The sequence below is a fragment of the Bidens hawaiensis genome, unplaced genomic scaffold (assembly GCF_021521415.1).
Source record: "Bidens hawaiensis isolate Kalapana, Puna unplaced genomic scaffold, B.hawaiensis_p1.1 tig00028466_1, whole genome shotgun sequence".
NCBI classification, from domain to species: domain Eukaryota; kingdom Viridiplantae; phylum Streptophyta; class Magnoliopsida; order Asterales; family Asteraceae; genus Bidens; species Bidens hawaiensis.
Genome location: NW_027505119.1, coordinates 34919 through 40899, shown reverse-complemented (window position 1 = coordinate 40899; position 5981 = coordinate 34919). Strand labels below are relative to the sequence as shown.

Here is a 5981-nt window from a genome sequence, read left to right as displayed (position 1 = left end):
CTCTGATTTCTTACTGAAATAATCCTCACAAGAGAAACTACGACGACTTACATCATTAACTTGTTTTTATATTAGAATTTATTGGTCTTTAAATATTGAACATAAGCATGCAAATTTTCCTAAAGGCTTCTAAGGTTAGTGGGAGCAGTAAAAGTCCTTATAATAATTTGTCAGAAGTACAATAGGCGGGGGAAGAGAGTCATTAAATTTTACTCCGATTACACCTCTTGTACACCATATTGCACCAACTCTTACACACTTAGAATCCTTAAAATAATAGCAACCTAACCAAGAGCTAATCCATAAAACCAAGACTTTTAAAATTACCCAATAATCAACTGAGGAGACCATCTATGTTTTAAACCCTACTGACAATGATGATTATGTAACCTCCGTAACTAAAGTTGAAATGGATGTTGGAAAGTTTAATGATCCTAACCCTTCTAATTAAACTATTAATATCAATCAATCTTCTAAATGGAATAAAGCTATTATAAGCAAAATTGACTCCATAAGTCAAAATAACATTTGAGATTTGGTTGAATCACCTAAGAGTGTTCATAACTAAACTAAATCCCAATAAAATAAAATAAAAAGTTAAGATACTAAGAAGCACGATTGATTGCTAAATGTTATATTCAAGAAGAAACCAACTATCAAAGAATCTTCTTACCTATATTACAAAAGATTTCTTTAAGGATCATTATTTTTCTAGTAGCTTATAATAATTAAGAGCTACATTAGATGAACATTAAAACAACTTTCCGTAACAATTGGCTTACATATTTATATGTTCATAAAATAGCCTAAAGTTATAAACTGAAGGTCAAAGAACATTTAGTCTATAAGTCAATAAAATCCATATATGGGTTATCCAAACATCATAATGTGATGAAATACTTATTTTCATCAAGAATCAAGTGGATTAATGTACCTACCTTAAAATGAGTGGGAGCGGCTAACTCAAACTTGTCCTTATATAGATGACATTCTTTTGACAAGTATATTTTACATAAGTCAAAGCATTGCTCATACACACTTTGATATAATAAATGTCAGAGATATCCCTTACATGATGGTATCATAATAATTTGAGATAATTTAAATGAAAAGTGAGAACTCAAACCGGTTGATTACTCTAAACTTTGTTATATTCAAATATAACAAAATGTTGGGATATATTCTTATGTCAATAGATAAATCTATCTCATGGAGGAGTCATAATGAACTGATAACAACAAGCTAAGTTATAATGACATAATATGTCGATTAATCACAACACAATTAGCAATAAATGTTGTAGAATATTTATTAGTGTACTAATAAGTTTTATTAAACTCCATATATATTATATATTGAAGACTTATTGTGATGAAGTCAGCTACCATGTTTTCTCCAACAGTAACAGTTCGACTGGTGCTACATTAAACTTCGATATGAAATTAGTTATTCGTTTATAAACGAATTGAGGAATCTAAATTTTCGTATCAAATACATTCATGATATGCTTAAGGATCCGATAACTAAAAGTCTATCGCCCATAAGTCTTATGTAAGCGCTTAATAATTAAGACGGGATTACTAACGACCATGCACAACTGCATATCGTACTATGAATGATTAACTATTAATTTTCCTCATCAGTTTTGATTTTGTATGTCTCTTAATATGTTTTGCATGCATAATGATATATAGACAAATTATTATACAAATCAAACGTTGAAGGGCTTACTTGAAAACTTTGATCATAACTACTTATGTTTTAAATAAGAACTGCAGTATGATTAATGGGAGTCTTGAGCTGATTTTCAATTCAATGAATGTATTTCTCTGCTCCAGTTTGAGTTTAAAGCTAAAATGAATATTGACTCCTGATCAGGCTTATCTAATACTCATAATAAATGATTACTCGGCCAAGTGGGGGAACGTATGATTAAATATAATATATATATATATATAGACATTATAATCATTTATATTATAATAGATCAAAATATTAACTATACCTTATTATATACTAGTTTGGTAATTGTTGATGGACCATATTACCTTTACTAACTAATAAAGGGTTTCACCTTGGGTGTATATATAGAGAGAATAATAACATCATAATCTAATCACACACACATAACAATTTTGTGTGTCTCCTCTATCCTAAATCGGGTTCCTCTCAAGAACCATAACACCATCCTTAACTATACATCCTAAAGGGGAACTCGATCAAGATGACAATCATGTCGACTACATCATACTCTGCAGCGATTACTATTCTCCATGTTGTAACAGGTTCATAGGTTTAATATTTATCATGTTTTCTATTGCTTACATGAAGAACTTATCATCATTCTAAGGAAAACAAAGTAAAGTCGTATTTCTCATATACATATAACTACATACTATTACATAAAGTTCTACTACGTACTCTGCAAATATATAGCTATATGACAACAATAATCTATTATAAACAATAAACAAATATTTACATCTTCTCAAATAAAGTTGTGCTATCATTGAAACTCAAGAATGTTGACGACGATTCACCATATGCTAGCATCAGGTCTTCCCCTTCACACACGGGAGGCCCGGTATTAGTTTGAACCGTAGAGGGAATGTGTGTGGTTCGTATGTTTTCCAACTCTATAGCTACTTCTTTCATCGTTGGTCTATACTTACCATTCATATTCAAGCACCGCATTGCAAGATTAGTTAATGAGAGAAGCTCATCCCTAGTACCCTCTTTAATCACCACTTCATCAAAAATAGACATAACACGCCCTTCTTCTATAGCCACTATAAAGTGTGTAGCCAAACTTCTAGTTTCACCAAATCTAGTTAGGGAAATTGCTCTTTCTCCGGTTAGCATTTCAACCAAAACAACTCCAAAACTATAAACGTCACTCTTTTCCGTAAATTGACTAGATTGGAAATACTCAGGATCAAGGTAGCCAAACGTACCTTTGACTGAAGTGGTCAAATGAGTTTTCTCTGCTAAAACAAACCTTGAAGTTCCAAAGTCGGAAATTTTGGCCCTGTATTTGTCATCCAAAAGTATATTAGCGGTTTTAATGTCTCTATGGTATATTGGAATGGAAGCTGCCGAATGCAAGTAAGTGCTCCTACAACCTCTGTAGCAATTTGTAATCTCATGTTCAAGGAAATTGGGAACTCGATAATTTTTTTATGAAGACGATCATACAAGGTACCATTTGAAATAAATTCAGAAACGAGCAAAGGGACATCTGTCTCTAAGCAACATCCCAATAGTTTGACTACGTTCCTATGATTGACTTGGGAAAGAATGACCACCTCATTAATGAAGCGTTCTAATTGGCTTTCATCAACAACTTTTGATTTTTTTATCGCTATGATCCTTCCATCTACCAACATCCCTTTATACACGGTACCTTGGCCTCCTCGACCTAGAATTATGTTCTCATTGAAGTTGTCAGTGGCCTTCTTTAGGTCACGTGATGTGAAAAGTATGGTCTTGCCTACTAAAGATGGGTCGGCTTCTTGTTGTTGTTTTAAAAGTATACCACCATTTCGTCTAAAGAACCTCTTTCTTTGTCTTCTTTCTTTAGTTTTTTTGATCCATTTGTACAATGCATAACTGGTTGTCACAAGAAGAAGTGTACCCAAACCTATGCTAACACCTAAGTCAAGCGAACAAAATGAAAACTAAGTAAATTTGCAAACAGTCTACATACGAAAGAGTTGCAGATATTATAAGACATGAAATTACTGATGTCATAAGTCATCGAGTCACCTTCTGTCACATTTTCTTTTACTCCTTAAACTTGAATCGAACTCAAAACAATTTCTTGTATTCCAAAATTATCGTATATCAAATTCAGACTAAGAAGAATCAAACACAAATCAATTTTCTTGTATTCCAAAATTACCCCTATATGAAATCCAGCATGTCATGGAAGAATCAAAGTCAACACATTTTAAGTGGATAATGGATGCAAAACGATGTGCACCACATAAATGAAATTGTTGGATGCTGGAGTTGATTAATTCGTGTTTTATCAACTAGTACTAGTAGCCCCTGGTTCTAATCTTTGTTGTTGCATTCGTTTTTGCTTTTACTTGTACCGTGTGTAGAGTTTTGTTTTTCTTTCTTTTAATTTATTTGTATAGACCACCACTTCTCTTAGATTATATAATTTAGACATAATTACTCAGTTAGTCACCTGCATGTCTAACCTAAATATATTACAATTACCTACACTGGCCAGGCCAGCACGTCAAGAACATATATGTTGTTGGGGATCGTTAAATGTAACACTTGAATATTCTGAGTGTCGAGAAAAAGGTAGTTTTAGATCAAAATAATTCATGTTTGCAAGTTTATGGCTGATTGGCTGGAAACCGCCTTTAGCTTTGTCCCTTGGAACTCGCTAGGTTGCCGCCTCATAAACATTGCTTCTATAGAGCCCCCCCCCCCCCCCCCCCCTAATACTTAGGGACCCTAAGAATCGATGAAGTTCTAATGTTGAAGATCACAGTAAACTCAGAAAAAGTGTGCACTGGTCACCTCCTGGTTTATTTGTTGATTATTATTCATATTGCTTAAGAAGTCAATTCAATTACACTAAAATACATCTAGTATATATGTGTGAAGATATCAAATAGGCAGAGATTATTTACCTAGAATAACACCCGCAGATGATTCCCTTCCAGATTTATATAGAGGGTAAGATATAACTGGACAAGTGAAGTTGGCAAATATTTTGAGCCATTAATGGCATCGTATGTAATATTATTGTAGCGGCATGAATAGGGATCAAAGCAGTTTGCACATTCTTCCCTTACTAATCAAACAAAAGTCATATAATTAAGATGATCAAGAATATGTTTTCTGTCACAAATTTAAAGCAAACAGATATACTTACTTTGACATCCATCTGGTAAATAAGGGTTTCCTGTGTAGGGAAATTGAAGGTAACATTCCCGTGAGACCGCTAAAGTATCAAATATCCGAAACCTAATGAAAGATCCTTGACAGCAGTCTTCTGTTTCAATGGGTGTAAGGGTCCATATGAGGGATACCGGAACTGAAGCAACAGAAGAGTTTCGTGTACCATATGATTCCTCATCCACCAACATCCTATACCCACAACCTTCATCTCTACCCCAACTCGTCTGATTTATGCTGTAATACTTAAAACGACGATTAGTTTTCTTTTTGCAACGATTAGAACCAAAATAGCCTTTGGTAGTTATACCAACGGCATTGTTATTCTCTGGACAAGAAGTCGAACACCTAGTGTCCACACTTGCATCATCAGTCATAGTAGCATCACCACAGCCCTCAAAAACAAATCTATTGTTATTTGCGGAAAACCAGAAGGGGCTACTACGAAGATCGATGCTCCTAATCTGACTGCTGTTCTTAGCTCGATCTTGGCAATAAGAGATAGTTGTTGTATTAACAGTAACTGTTTGATCTTCCAACTTTACCTCCAAGATTTCCAGGTTGAGTTTAGATAGATATGGCCTGGATGAGTTACAAACAACGGTGTACCATTCATTGATAGAACAATTCGAACCGATTCCAAAAGGGTATGGAATCCTTACATCCCCGCACTTATCACTACATTCTGTCTTGGCGTACTTTTCAGTTGCAAGTAATGTTGGTGTTAAAGAAAGGAAAATGAAGAGATGCATGTAAGCTTGAAACAGCTTCATATTTGTAAAGTAAAACAATTAATTATGCCTGAGAGTGTATGGGGGTGTTTAACTGTTTATGTATATATTATATATAATGATGGGTACGATTAATGGAGGAACGTACTGAGAAATAAACATGAAATGCTGAATGGCCATACTGAGGAACGTATACTATTCGATACGTGGATTGTTCTACATTAAAGATTACGATGGTCAGCAATGGTATGCTGGTAGTACAACTGACCCTTTGCAATGGCCGTATACTATTCAGTTTTTGTTCTAGAATTAAAATTAACATTTTTCATA

At 33.9% G+C, this 5981-nt stretch overlaps 1 pseudogene; it reads right to left on the bottom strand.

Moving 5' to 3' along the window:
- Positions 1-2349: 2349 nt before the first annotated feature.
- On the bottom strand, positions 2350-5693 carry LOC143610849 (wall-associated receptor kinase-like 2 pseudogene; annotated as a pseudogene).
- Between the last annotated feature and the right edge of the window lie 288 nt (positions 5694-5981).